The sequence below is a fragment of the Pristiophorus japonicus genome, chromosome 29 (genome assembly GCF_044704955.1).
Source record: "Pristiophorus japonicus isolate sPriJap1 chromosome 29, sPriJap1.hap1, whole genome shotgun sequence".
Lineage (NCBI taxonomy): Eukaryota > Metazoa > Chordata > Chondrichthyes > Pristiophoridae > Pristiophorus > Pristiophorus japonicus.
In genome coordinates, this window is record NC_092005.1 from 13,694,485 (window position 1) to 13,712,199 (window position 17,715).

Below are 17,715 nucleotides of genomic sequence, written 5' to 3' on the forward strand. Positions count from 1 at the left end.
GAACTGTTGAACGTTCACTGACCGAGCAATAACCCTGTGAGGCCCACTGTAGGAATGCCTGGGAAGGCAGAGATAAGAAGGAAGCCATCTCCTGTGAACAAGGCCATAAACCAATTAATTCCCCAGGAAGAAAGATAAGAGGGAAACCATTTGCTGTAAACAAGGCTACAAACCAATTATTTCTCCCAGATGAAAGAACTAGGGAGAGAACATATAAAGTCATCGATCAACCCAAATTGACAATGGTTCCCTGGTTACTAGGAGAATTCTATTGGATTAAAAAACCTATATGTAATCTATAATCGTTATGATTGGCTTGTGTCCAGCCGTGATGAGCTGTGTAACTGCAGTAAGCTGTTTTTTAACTGTTGTAAAACATATAAAGGTACATGTAACTCTTTGTTCTGTGAAGAGAAACCTGGATACGGTCCTGAGTTTTTCCATCCCGCTGAGCGTAATAAAGCTGCTTCAGCATTGGAACCGACCCTGAGTGTTGAGTGATTCTTCAGAGAAAACACTAACGCTAACAATGGCGTAGTCGACGGGATTTCCCGGAGTCACTGGACGCCCTTGGAAAAAAACCCGGGTGAGTATAAAAAACAATTTTTAAGTATAAAGGGTGCGGAAGGTGGAAGCTGGTTGATCGACATGAGGAGACGGTCTAATATCTCAAACGCCTAGCCTGAGCCTGAATTAAGAGGACTTTTGTCCCACGTGACGGCCAGGAACCAAGTAGGCGTAGGGAACACACTTAGACCGTGGGATCGTGATACCGAGAGACATCTTCCGGACCCAGTAGTGTAATTTGAAATACCCCGGGATAGAACCAAGCGGTGTACAGCGGCTAACGGAATCCAAACCTGTGAACAGGGTCGGACCAACGGGCTGAGCGGTGGTAGGTAGTCGTTAAGGATACGTAGAGCACTGCGGGAATTGCTTAAACGCGTTTTTAAGAATTGTATAAGTTTGTGTAACAGCAGAACTTGTGACCTGACAGTAGCCAAGAGACAGTTTACTACAAGTCGCGCTAGAAAGAAAGCGGACCGCTGAGAGTAGATTCCTAACGATACCAGTCCTACCCAGGAATGGCCATGAAAACAAGTAAACTCGAGTGGGGACCAGAAGGGTCGCTTACCCGCCACCTGGCGGAAAAACAAAAGAAGCTAATTGAAAAAATGATTAAAGCAGGGTGGAATCCTCAGGAATTAGTTATGTGAGGAATTATTTAGATAAAACTACAAATTCCCTGAAAGGTCATGGATCCAAAAATAGAGCCGGCCAAAACAAGAAGAGAGACTGTTGTAAATGTCTGATCGTTGAGTGAGAAGTGTCTGTGTGATTTTTGACTGCAGAATGAATTTTTGTTTTATGTTTTCATGTTCCGAAAGCCTGGTTGGAAGAGGAATGCAAGTGTCTGTTTATTTTAGAAACAGAGTGAAAGTCTTTTTTTTTAAACCCTTTGTAATGTTGTCCTGTATGTGGGAAGTTTTAAGACATTTAAGTTAGAAACGCAGGTGTGGATTTATTCGGATGATAAGTTACGGAGCTAGGAGAATAAACAAATAAAGAATAGGTTTGTTGAGCAAAATATTTATTTGACATGCTCACTTACTTGCCGAAAGAAAACATGCAATGATTGATTGGGTTGAAAGACATAAATTTAGTCTCGGAATGAGATAAAGAATGCTTTAAAAAAAAAGAGCTTCTAAAAAAAAAAAGTTTCAAATAAAGATTGAAATTACAAGTTTGAATTGGGATTTTGAGATATTCAGAGAAGGCACAGGAAATACTGAGGTGGATTTAAAAAAAAAAGATTACATTAAATCTGATCAGGTCAAACTCCTGGGCAAGTGGCGAGTTATCTGCGAAGGTGTAAAAGGAACTTTTGGAAAATGTTAAAAAACAGCAAGCTTTAGTAACGGCTTTGAAACTGGAGCATTTTGAGATAACGAAAGGCAGCACTCAAACTCTCAAAGCTGGTCTCCATTCCAGTTATGGAGAAAAAGAAAAAGATAAAGACGCCACTTTGAAAGTAAACAAATTAACAACTTTATGGAGTTACGAACCCTCCGTGTAAAATACAAAACCTAATTTGAAGAAAGAAAAAAAAAAAGATGTAACGGACTAAATGGAAAAAGACATAACTTACTAAATACTAGTTGATGTTTGCTGTGAAAAAGATATTAGTTTAATTAGAAGAGGAAAAAAAAATTGGAATAAGTAAAAAACACTCTACATGGATTCGAATTTTCAATTATGAAAAAGTTTCAATGCAGTTTGAAAAGATTTCCAAAATGTCCCGAAAAGTCTAAACAAGCAGGAGGGTTTTGAAGATAACGAGGAGAAAGAGAGAAATAAAAAAAAAACAGAATTGAATTTCAGTAAACAAAATTGCTATTGTATGTGTGGTCTTGTTTTAAAACAATTTAAAAAAAAAATTCTTTGGCAAGTACTTGAATTAGAAGTTAAGAAAACATTGGAGTTTACTCTAATGATTTATGCTGTTTAACGGATTCCTAATTTCGAAGCCAGTTTTGAAGGCACAAAGACTTTTTTTTCAGATGATTACGTGAAGTCACGTAATGACATCAGGTCTTCTTACAAACCTGGAAAGGAGTTAACCCTTTCCATTGACAGCCGTTTTATACTGAACATTATTAATTTGGATTTCTTAATAGGGAAAAAAAGGACTCACCTAACAGAGGAAACAAAAATAAAAACAGAACTAGCTTATGTAATAATACTTGCCTGATACAATAAAGAAATAGATATTCAATAAAACAAATTGAAGAGTTAAAAGCTAAGATAAACAGGCTGGAAGAGATAACGGGACTAGACGGATAGTGCAGTGCGCAGCCATAGCACCATCACCTCTGGCAATAGAGCCAATGTACCCCACGGTGGGTAGGTGTAGTCCACAAACCCAACCTAACGGTAAAGCAGACAGCGATGTTTGGAGGAATAGCTTTGGCCTTGGTCATAATAGGAGTTTGGGTAATATTTAAGTGGGTAAAGACACGGGCGCACGCCCTACAGATTCAGCTCGAAATGGTTCGATTATAACCTTGTCCTTCTGATTTTGCAGGGTGACAGGGACACTCGTAGAGCAAAAAAACTTAACCCCTGGTGACGACCAGGCCGTCTGTTTAAAATTACAGATAATACTTACCGGAATGGGAATACGAAAGGCGCTACTCGTAATATGGATAGCCCTGCGACATGCACGTACCCTGGGCAACACCGACGGACAGCAGAGCACGCTGGAAATAAACAACTATATGAACTATGGAGTCTTGTTTAATTTAACGGACGGAATGTGCATCCCAGCAACCAAGGACTGGAGCAAGGACAGGACTTATTTTAATGCATGGTTACAAGTGAATCCTAATAAGAATCCTAATAAGAATAAGAGTATGTGTACAGTGCTCCACGGGTATAAGGAGCAGATGCATTAAACGGAGGGATGTCAAAGGGCCTGATGAATGTACTTTCGGCATAATTTGCGCGCCTCCGGGACAATCCCAGCAATCAGTCATCCGCAAGAAGGGAATGGGGCTGTGTGGGTATTACGAGGAGGCGGGGGCGGCTGCAATATAATTGTATGTATGTTTCTCACCCCCTCCGACAACGCGCCCCATAAGATTCACTACATTGCCCGAAGAACTGCCTTGTCCCATAACTACTAAGGGACCAGAAAATGGGATTGCAATGTACAACGAAGGGGAATTATTGTATGATAATGTTAAACATGAAATTGTGCCTGTTCTGATCAATATTTCAGGCATCCAGATGCCGGAATATTGTACCGAACAGTCAAGGAAGATGTACAATGTATTAAGTAAAGTCGTAATGCAGCAGGCTGCCGATGCCATGGGTGCCAGTAAGTTCCGGGGACAGGGGTTAGCACCCAGGGTGAAGAGGGAAATAGTAAATGATGTTGCTACCGTTTTCAATACAGGAACCTCCGTAGTGAACTCGATAGACATACAAGGGCTAAATGAGAGGGTAGAACAGCTTAAAGGGGTGATGAAGGGGTTATTGGAGAGGGTGGAGCAAAACCAGGAAGACCAGGCCAACCTAGGAAAGGAGGGGGCCGAAATCCAGTTGGATGGCATCTCAGTCCTGGAAGCTCACGCTAAAACCATCAATCACCTCATTGATAGAGAACAAGAAGATACAATAAAGCAAAGACAGGGGCAACTCTGTCATGCTTATGGTCTGTGGATGGTGGGACAGATCCGCCACAACCTCAACCAGATCCAACGCGGGGAGGTACCCGATTGGATAGACAGTTCACATTTAGCTCAGTTGGCGAACCAAAGGGGGACACTGGATAATTGTACTCTGAAGGGACTGACCCGAGTATACCCCGCAATTCCAGATTGCCAGATGGGTAGGACTACCGGGATAGGGATAGTCCTGTTGATCCCCATAGCAACGCCGGACTCAGGGCCGTTCCCCTTATACCAACTAGAGAATATCGGAGTAATACGGGAAAATGTCTCCATACGCTACTACCTGACCACCACCTCTGCCGTTCGTCGAAACAACATACTTACCGGGATTTCCCTAGCAGATTGCAAGCAAAGGGGGGAAATCACAGTATGCCCTCACCCGGTGGGCCGAGGCGAACTAGACGAGTGCGGGTTTAACCGAACCAATGGGTGTGTACTAGAAATAGTGCCCGCACACATGCACTTCGCGAGGGCAGGCTACGGAGGGAGGGGAAGATACTGCGTCTCTACTACTGAGCGTTCATACCAGTATAATGACCTGCAGTGCCCTATACCGCAGCCAAACTTTTGCTTTACACCACTACGACCTGTCGCGATCGGGCAAGCGCATATCACCCAGGTTAGGCGCCGGAAGTCCGAAGTTATTAAAGTAACTGATCAGCTCCATGATCATTTGCAGGATTATGACGAGCCAGAGCAGGTCCCTATCCCACATCTAACCGAAGTATTACGGGAGTTGAGGCTCAGAGTGGGTCAATCTGTAAAACTCTATCACCAGCTACAAACTAAAATCAAAGAAGATACCGAGGTAGACTTACAAAGTCAGAGTTGGTGGAGAAAGGTCTGGGACTGGGGAATAAATGTGAACATCCACCCATGGATTCGAATTATTTCACACACACTGGTCGGAATACAATTAATCTTAGCAATAACATGGGGCGTGATGGCCTGCCAGGTATGCAGGCGCCACAAACGGCAGAAACGGACCAATCACCGTTCCCTGGATATTAAACAAGTCTGTTTGATAAGGGGACGGGAGGAGCTAGCCTTTGTTAATTTGATTTGAGCAACCGGAACTCCTGAAACCGCGTGACTGGCCAGCACGTTGAGGCAAGGAATACCGGGCCGTGCACAAATATCAGATAAAGGCAGTATTTCGGTTAAAAGGGGACTAGGGCTAGTCCCTTTACCGAAAGGGGGAATTGTTGTAGAGAGTCGAAAGATATATATAGGCTTAGGCATTAGGCACCTGCTGGATATTTAGAACTCACATAAGCTTAAATGGACACACACATAAAATGGCTGCCCAGGCATTATGGGAAATCAGGTAGTCAAACTGTGAACTGTTGAACGTTCACTGACCGAGCAATAACCCTGTGAGGCCCACTGTAGGAATGCCTGGGAAGGCAGAGATAAGAAGGAAGCCATCTCCTGTGAACAAGGCCATAAACCAATTAATTCCCCAGGAAGAAAGATAAGAGGGAAACCATTTGCTGTAAACAAGGCTACAAACCAATTATTTCTCCCAGATGAAAGAACTAGGGAGAGAACATATAAAGTCATCGATCAACCCAAATTGACAATGGTTCCCTGGTTACTAGGAGAATTCTATTGGATTAAAAAACCTATATGTAATCTATAATCGTTATGATTGGCTTGTGTCCAGCCGTGATGAGCTGTGTAACTGCAGTAAGCTGTTTTTTAACTGTTGTAAAACATATAAAGGTACATGTAACTCTTTGTTCTGTGAAGAGAAACCTGGATACGGTCCTGAGTTTTTCCTTCCCGCTGAGCGTAATAAAGCTGCTTCAGCATTGGAACCGACCCTGAGTGTTGAGTGATTCTTCAGAGAAAACACTAACGCTAACAATCACTCTACACAACAATCTACACAACATTGAAAACATCAATCTACACATCACTCTGCAGAATATTGAAAACATCACTCTACACATCACTCTACACAACATTGAAAACATCACTCTACATATCACTCTACACAACATTGAATACATCACTCTACACATCACTCTACACAACATTGAAAACATCACTCTACACTACATTGAAAACATCACTCTACACATGACTCTACACAACATTGAAAATATCACTCTATACATCACTCTGCACAACATTGAAAACATCACTCTACACATCAATCGACACAACATTGAAAATATCACTCTACATATCACTCTGCACAACATTGAAAACATCACTCTACACATCACTCTGTACAACATAGAAAACATCACTCTGCACCTCACTCTGCACAACATTGAAAACATCACTCTACACATCACTCCAAACAACATTGAAAACTTCACTCTACACATCACTCAGCACAACATTGAAAACATCACTCTACACATCACTCTGCACAACATTGAAAACATCACTCTACACATCACTCTACACAACTTTGAAAACATCACTCTACACTTCACTCTACACAACATTGAAAACATCACTCAACACATCACTCTACACAACATTGAAAACATCACTCTGCACATCACTCTACACAACATTGAAAACATCACTCTACAGAGCACTCGACACAACATTGAAAACATCACTCTACACAACAATCTACACAACATTGAAAAGATCACTCTACACATCACTCTACACAACATTGAAAACATCACTCTACACATCAATCTATACAATATTGAATACATCACTCTACACATCACTCCACACAACATTGAAAACATCACTCTACATATCACTCTGCACAACATTGAAAACATCACTACACATATCACATCATTCTACACAACATTGAAAACATCAATCTACACATCATTCTGCAGAATATTGAAAACATCACTCTGCACATCACTCTACACAACATTGAAATCATCACCCTACACATCACTCTGCACAACATTGAAAACATCACTCTACACATCACTCGACACAACATTGAATACATTACTCTACATATCACTCTACAGAACATTGAAAACATCACTCTACACATCACTCTCACAACATTGAAAACATCACTCTATACATCACTCTACACAACATTGTAAACATCACTCTGCACATGACTCTACACAACATTGAAAAAATCACTCTGTATCCCACTCTGCACAACATTGAATACATCACTCTATACGTCACTCTACAGAACATTGAAAACATCACTCTACACCTCACTCTCCACAACATTGAAATATCACGCTACACATCACTCTACACAACATTGAAATCATCACTCTACACATCACTCTACACAACATTGAAAACATCACTCTATATATCACTCTACACAACATTGAAAACATCACTCTACACATCGCTCGACACAACATTGAAAAAATCACTCTACACATCACTCTACACATCACTCTAAACAACATTGAAAACATCACTCTACACATCACTCTACACAACACTGAAAACATCAATCAAAACATCACTCTGCACAACATTGAAAACATCATTCTACACATCACTCTACAGAACATTGAAAACATCACTCTACACATCACTCGACACAACATTGTAAAAATCACTCTACACATCACTCTGCACACCACTGAAAACATCACTCTACACTTCACTCTACACAACATTGAAAACATCACTCTACACAACAATCTACACAACATTGAAAACATCAATCTACACATCACTCTGCAGAATATTGAAAACATCACTCTACACATCACTCTACGCAACATTGAAAACATCACTCTACATATCACTCTACACAACATTGAAAACATCACTCTACACATCACTCTACACAACATTGAAAACATCACTCTACACTACATTGAAAACATCACTCTACACATGACTCTACACAACATTGAAAATATCACTATATACATCACTCGACACAACATTGAAAAAATCACTCTGCACATCAGTCTACACAACATTGTAAACATCACTCTAAACACCATTGAAAACATCACTCTACACATCACTCTACACAACACTGAAAACATCACTCAAAATATCACTCTACACAAAATTGAAAACATCAATCTACACATCACTCTACAGAACATTGAAAATCTCACTCTACACATCACTCGACACAACATTGTAAACATCACTCTACACATCACTCTGCACACCATTGAAAACATCACTCTACACTTCACTCTACACAACATTGAAAACATCACTCTACACAACAATCTACACAACATTGAAAACATCAATCTACACATCACTCTGCAGAATATTGAAAACATCACTCTACACATCACTCTACACAACATTGAAAACATCACTCTACATATCACTCTACACAACATTGAAACATCACTCTACACATCACTCTACACAACATTGAAAACATCACTCTACACTACATTGAAAACATCACTCTACACATGACTCTACACAACATTGAAAATATCACTCTATACATCACTCTGCACAACATTGAAAACATCACTCTACACATCAATCGACACAACATTGAAAATATCACTCTACATATCACTCTGCACAACATTGAAAACATCACTCTACACATCACTCTGTACAACATAGAAAACATCACTCTGCACCTCACTCTGCACAACATTGAAAACATCACTCTACACATCACTCCAAACAACATTGAAAACATCACTCTACACATCACTCAGCACAACATTGAAAACATCACTCTACACATCACTCTGCACAACATTGAAAACATCACTCTACACATCTCTCTACACAACTTTGAAAACATCACTCTACACTTCACTCTACACAACATTGAAAACATCACTCAACACATCACTCTACACAACATTGAAAACATCACTCTGCACATCACTCTACACAACATTGAAAATATCACTCTACAGAGCACTCGACACAACATTGAAAACATCACTCTACACAACAATCTACACAACATTGAAAAGATCACTCTACACATCACTCTACACAACATTGAAAACATCACTCTACACATCAATCTATACAATATTGAATACATCACTCTACACATCAATCCACACAACATTGAAAACATCACTCTACATATCACTCTGCACAACATTGAAAACATCACTATACATATCACATCATTCTACACAACATTGAAAACATCAATCTACACATCATTCTGCAGAATATTGAAAACATCACTGTACACAACACTCTACACAACATTGTAAACATCACTCTATACATCACTCTACACAGCATTGTAAACATCACTCTACACATCACTCTGCACAACATTGAGAACATCACTCTGCACATCACTCTACACAACATTGAAATCATCACTCTACACATCACTCTGCACAACATTGAAAACATCACTCTACACATCACTCGACACAACATTGAATACATCACTCAACACATCACTCTACACAACATTGAAAACATCACTCTGCACATCACTCTACACAACATTGAAAATATCACTCTACAGAGCACTCGACACAACATTGAAAACATCACTCTACACAACAATCTACACAACATTGAAAAGATCACTCTACACATCACTCTACACAACATTGAAAACATCACTCTACACATCAATCTATACAATATTGAATACATCACTCTACACATCACTCCACACAACATTGAAAACATCACTCTACATATCACTCTGCACAACATTGAAAACATCACTATACATATCACATCATTCTACACAACATTGAAAACATCAATCTACACATCATTCTGCAGAATATTGAAAACATCACTCTGCACATCACTCTACACAACATTGAAATCATCACCCTACACATCACTCTGCACAACATTGAAAACATCACTCTACACATCACTCGACACAACATTGAATACATTACTCTGCATATCACTCTACAGAACATTGAAAACATCACTCTACACATCACTCTCACAACATTGAAAACATCACTCTATACATCACTCTACACAACATTGTAAACATCACTCTGCACATGACTTTAAACAACATTGAAAAAATCACTCTGTATCCCACTCTGCACAACATTGAATACATCACTCTATACGTCACTCTACAGTACATTGAAAACATCACTCTACACCTCACTCTCCACAACATTGAAATATCACGCTACACATCACTCTATACAACATTGAAATCATCACTCTACACATCACTCTACACAACATTGAAAACATCACTCTATATATCACTCTACACAACATTGAAAACATCACTCTACACATCGCTCGACACAACATTGAAAAAATCACTCTACACATCACTCTACACATCACTCTAAACAACATTGAAAACATCACTCTACACATCACTCTACACAACACTGAAAACATCAATCAAAACATCACTCTGCACAACATTGAAAACATCATTCTACACATCACTCTACAGAACATTGAAAACATCACTCTACACATCACTCGACACAACATTGTAAACATCACTCTACACATCACTCTGCACACCATTGAAAACATCACTCTACACTTCACTCTACACAACATTGAAAACATCACTCTACACAACAATCTACACAACATTGAAAACATCAATCTACACATCACTCTGCAGAATATTGAAAACATCACTCTACACATCACTCTACACAACATTGAAAACATCACTCTACATATCACTCTACACAACATTGAAAACATCACTCTACACATCACTCTACACAACATTGAAAACATCACTCTACACTACATTGAAAACATCACTCTACACATGACTCTACACAACATTGAAAATATCACTATATACATCACTCGACACAACATTGAAAAAATCACTCTGCACATCAGTCTACACAACATTGTAAACATCACTCTACACATCACTCTAAACACCATTGAAAACATCACTCTACACATCACTCTACACAACACTGAAAACATCACTCAAAATATCACTCTACACAAAATTGAAAACATCAATCTACACATCACTCTACAGAACATTTAAAACCTCACTCTACACATCACTCGACACAACATTGTAAACATCACTCTACACATCACTCTGCACACCATTGAAAACATCACTCTACACTTCACTCTACACAACATTGAAAACATCACTCTACACAACAATCTACACAACATTGAAAACATCAATCTACACATCACTCTGCAGAATATTGAAAACATCACTCTACACATCACTCTACACAACATTGAAAACATCACTCTACATATCACTCTACACAACATTGAAAACATCACTCTACACATCACTCTACACAACATTGAAAACATCACTCTACACTACATTGAAAACATCACTCTACACATGACTCTACACAACATTGAAAATATCACTCTATACATCACTCTGCACAACATTGAAAACATCACTCTACACATCAATCGACACAACATTGAAAATATCACTCCACATATCACTCTGCACAACATTGAAAACATCACTCTACACATCACTCTGTACAACATAGAAAACATCACTCTGCACCTCACTCTGCACAACATTGAAAACATCACTCTACACATCACTCCAAACAACATTGAAAACATCACTCTACACATCACTCAGCACAACATTGAAAACATCACTCTACACATCTCTCTGCACAACATTGAAAACATCACTCTACACATCTCTCTACACAACTTTGAAAACATCACTCTACACTTCACTCTACACAACATTGAAAACATCACTCAACACATCACTCTACACAACATTGAAAACATCACTCTGCACATCACTCTACACAACATTGAAAATATCACTCTACAGAGCACTCGACACAACATTGAAAACATCACTCTGCACAACAATCTACACAACATTGAAAAGATCACTCTACACATCACTCTACACAACATTGAAAACATCACTCTACACATCAATCTATACAATATTGAATACATCACTCTACACATCAATCCACACAACATTGAAAACATCACTCTACATATCACTCTGCACAACATTGAAAACATCACTATACATATCACATCATTCTACACAACATTGAAAACATCAATCTACACATCATTCTGCAGAATATTGAAAACATCACTGTACACAACACTCTACACAACATTGTAAACATCACTCTATACATCACTCTACACAGCATTGTAAACATCACTCTACACATCACTCTGCACAACATTGAGAACATCACTCTGCACATCACTCTACACAACATTGAAATCATCACTCTACACATCACTCTGCACAACATTGAAAACATCACTCTACACATCACTCGACACAACATTGAATACATTACTCTACATATCACTCTACAGAACATTGAAAACATCACTCTACACATCACTCTCACAACATTGAAAACATCACTCTATACATCACTCTACACAACATTGTAAACATCACTCTGCACATGACTCTACACAACATTGAAAAAATCACTCTGTATCCCACTCTGCACAACATTGAATACATCACTCTATACGTCACTCTACAGAACATTGAAAACATCACTCTACACCTCACTCTCCACAACATTGAAATATCACGCTACACATCACTCTACACAACATTGAAATCATCACTCTACACATCACTCTGCACAACATTGAAAACATCACTCTACACATCACTCTACACAACATTGAAAACATCACTCTACACATCACTCGACACAACATTGAAAACATCAATCTACACAGCACTCTACACAACATTGAAAACATTACTCAACACATCACTCTACAAAACATTGAAAACATCACTCTACACAGCACTCTACACAGCATTGAAAACATCACTCTACACATCACTCTACACAACATTGAAAACATCACTCTATACATCACTCTACACAACATTTCAAACATCACTCTACACATGACTCTGCACAACATTGAAAAAATCACTCTGTACCCCACTCTGCACAACATTGAAAGCATCACTCTACACATCACTCAACACAACATTGAAAACATCACTCTACACAACAATCTATACAATATTGAAAATATCACTCTACACCTCACTCTGCACAACATTGAAAACATCACTCTGCACATCACTCTACACAGCATTGAAAACATCACTCTATACATCACTCTACACAGCATTGTAAACATCACTCTGCAAATCACTCTGCACAACCTTGAGAACATCACTCTGCATATCACTCTACACAACATTGAAAACATCACTCTACACATCACTCGACACAACATTGAAAACATTACTCTACATATCACTCTACAGAACATTGAAAACATCACTCTACACATCACTCTACAGAACATTGAAAACATCACTCTACACATCACTCTCCACAACATTTAAATATCACGCTACACATCACTCTACATAACACTGAAATCATCACTCTACACATCACTCTGCACAACATTGAAAACATCACTCTACACATCACTCTACACAAAATTGAAAACATCACTCTACACATCACTCGACACAACATTGAAAACATCACTATACACATCACTCTACACAACATTGAAAACATCACTCTACACAACAATCTACACAACATTGAAAACATCACTCTACACATCACTCTACACAACATTGAAAACATCACTCTACACATCACTCGACACAACATTGAAAACATCACTCTACACATCACTCTACACAACATTGAAAACATCACTCTACACAGCACTCTACACAGCATTGAAAACATCACTCTACACATCACTCTACACAACATGGAAAACATCACTCTACACAACAATCTATACAATATTGAAAATATCACTCTGCACCTCAGTCTGCACAACATTGAAAACATCACTCTACACATCACTCTATACAATATTGCAAACATCACTCTATAAATCACTTTACACAGCATTGTAAACATCACTCTACACATCACTCTGCACCACATTGAGAACATCACTCTGCACATCACTCTACACAACATTGAAAACATCACTCTACACATCACTCGACACAACATTGAAAACATTACTCTACATATCACTCTACAGAACATTGAAAACATCACTCTACACATCATTCTGCACAACATTGAAAACATCACTCTATACATCACTCTGCACAACATTGTAAACATCACTCTGCACATGACTCTACACAACATTGAAAAAATTACTCTGTATCCCACTCTGCACCACATTGAATACATCACTCTATACATCACTCTATACAACATAGAAAACATCACTCTGCACCTCACTCTGCACAACATTGAAAACATCACTCTACACATCACTTCACACAACATTGAAAACATCACTCTATACATCACTCTACACTGCTTTGGAAACATCACTCTACAAATCACTCTGCACAACATTGAGAACGTCACTCTGCACATCACTCTACACAACATTGAAAACATCACTCTACACATCACTCGACACAACATTGAATAAATTACTCTACATATCACTCTACAGAACATTGAAAACATCACTCTACACATCACGCTCACAACATTGAAAACATCGCTCTATACATCACTCTACACAACATTGTAAACATCACTCTGCACATGACTCTACACAACATTGAAAAAATCACTCTGTATCCCACTCTGCACAACATTGAATACATCACTCTATACGTCACTCTACAGAACATTGAAAACATCACTCTACACCTCACTCTCCACAACATTGAAATATCACGCTACACATCACTCTACACAACATTGAAATCATCACTCTACACATCACTCTGCACAACATTGAAAACATCACTCTACACATCACTCTACACAACATTGAAAACATCACTCTACACCTCACTCGACACAACATTGAAAACATCAATCTACACAGCACTCTACACAACATTGAAAACATCACTCTACACAGCATTGAAAACATCACTCTACACATCACTCTACACAACATTGAAAACATCACTCTATACATCACTCTGCACAACATTGTAAACATCACTCTGTATCCCACTCTGCACAACATTGAATACATCACTCTATACGTCACTCTACAGAACATTGAAAACATCACTCTACACCTCACTCTCCACAACATTGAAATATCACGCTACACATCACTCTACACAACATTGAAATCATCACTCTACACATCACTCTGCACAACATTGAAAACATCACTCTACACATCACTCTACACAACATTGAAAACATCACTCTACAAATCACTCGACACAACATTGAAAACATCAATCTACACAGCACTCTACACAACATTGAAAACATTACTCAACACATCACTCTGCACAACTATGAAAACATCACATGCACATCACTCTGCACAACATTGAAAACATCACTCTACACATCACTCTCCACAACATTGAAATCATCACTCTACACATCACTCTGCACAACATTGAAAACATCACTCTACACTTCACTTTACACAACATTGAAAACATCACTCAACACATCAATCTACACAATATTGAAAACATTACTCGACACAGCACTCTACCCAACATTGAAAACATCACTCCACACAACAATCTACACAACATTGAAAAAATCACTCTACACATCACTCAGCACAACATTGAAAACATCACTCTACACATCAATCTATACAATATTGAAAACTTCACTCGACACATCACTCCACACAACATTGAAAACATCACTCTACATATCACTCTGCACAACATTGAAAACATCACTCTACACATCAATCGACACAACATTGAAAATATCACTCTACATATCACTCTGCACAACATTGAAAACATCACTCTACACATCACTCTGTACAACATAGAAAACATCACTCTGCACCTCACTCTGCACAACATTGAAAACATCACTCTACACATCACTCCAAACAACATTGAAAACATCACTCTACACATCACTCAGCACAACATTGAAAACATCACTCTACACATCACTCTGCACAGCATTGAAAACATCACTCTACACATCACTCTACACAACTTTGAAAACATCACTCTACACTTCACTCTACACAACATTGAAAACATCACTCAACACATCACTCTACACAACATTGAAAACATCACTCTGCACATCACTCTACACAACATTGAAAACATCACTCTACAGAGCACTCGACACAACATTGAAAACATCACTCTACACAACAATCTACACAACATTGAAAAGATCACTCTACACATCACTCTACACAACATTGAAAACATCACTCTACACATCAATCTTTACAATATTGAATACATCACTCTACACATCACTTCACACAACATTGAAAACATCACTCTACATATCACTCTGCACAACATTGAAAACATCACTATACATATCACATCATTCTACACAACATTGAAAACATCAATCTACACATCATTCTGCAGAATATTGAAAACATCACTGTACACAACACTCTACACAACATTGTAAACATCACTCTATACATCACTCTACACAGCATTGTAAACATCACTCTACACATTACTCTGCACAACATTGAGAACATCACTCTGAACATCACTCTACACAACATTGAAATCATCACTCTACACATCACTCTGCACAACATTGAAAACATCACTCTACACATCACTCTACACAACATTGAAAACATCACTCTACACATCACTCGACACAACATTGAAAACATCAATCTACACAGCACTCTACACAACATTGAAAACATTACTCAACACATCACTCTACACAACATTGAAAACATCGCTTTACACAGCACTCTACACAGCATTGAAAACATCACTCTACACATCACTCTACACAACATTGAAAACATCACTCTATACATCACTCTACACAACATTGTAAACATCACTCTACACATCACTCTACACAGCATTGTAAACATCACTCTGCACATCACTCTGCACAACATTGAGAACATCACTCTGCACATCACTCTACACAACATTGAAAACATCACTCTACACATCACTCGACACAACATTGAAAACATTACTCTACATATCACTCTACAGAACATTGAAAACATCACTCTACACATCATTCTGCACAACATTGAAAAAATCACTCTGTATCCCACTCTGCACAACATTGAATACATCACTCTATACATCACTGTATACAACATAGAAAACATCACTCTGCACCTCACTCTGCACAACATTGAAAACATCACTCTACACATCACTCTACACAACATTGAAAACATCACTCTATACATCACTCTGCACTGCTTTGTAAACATCACTCTACACATCACTCTGCACAACATTGAGAACATCACTCTGCACATCACTCTACACAACATTGAAAACATCATTCTACACATCACTCTCACAACATTTAAAACATCACTCTATACATCACTCTACACAACATTGTAAACATCACTCTGCACATGACTCTACACAACATTGAAAAAATCACTCTGTATCCCACTTTGCACAACATTGAATACATCACTCTATACGTCACTCTACAGAACATTGAAAACATCACTCTACACATCACTCTCCACAACATTTAAATATGACGCTACACATCACTCTACATAACACTGAAATCATCACTCTACACATCACTCTGCACAACATTGAAAACATCACTCTACACATCACTCTACACAACATTGA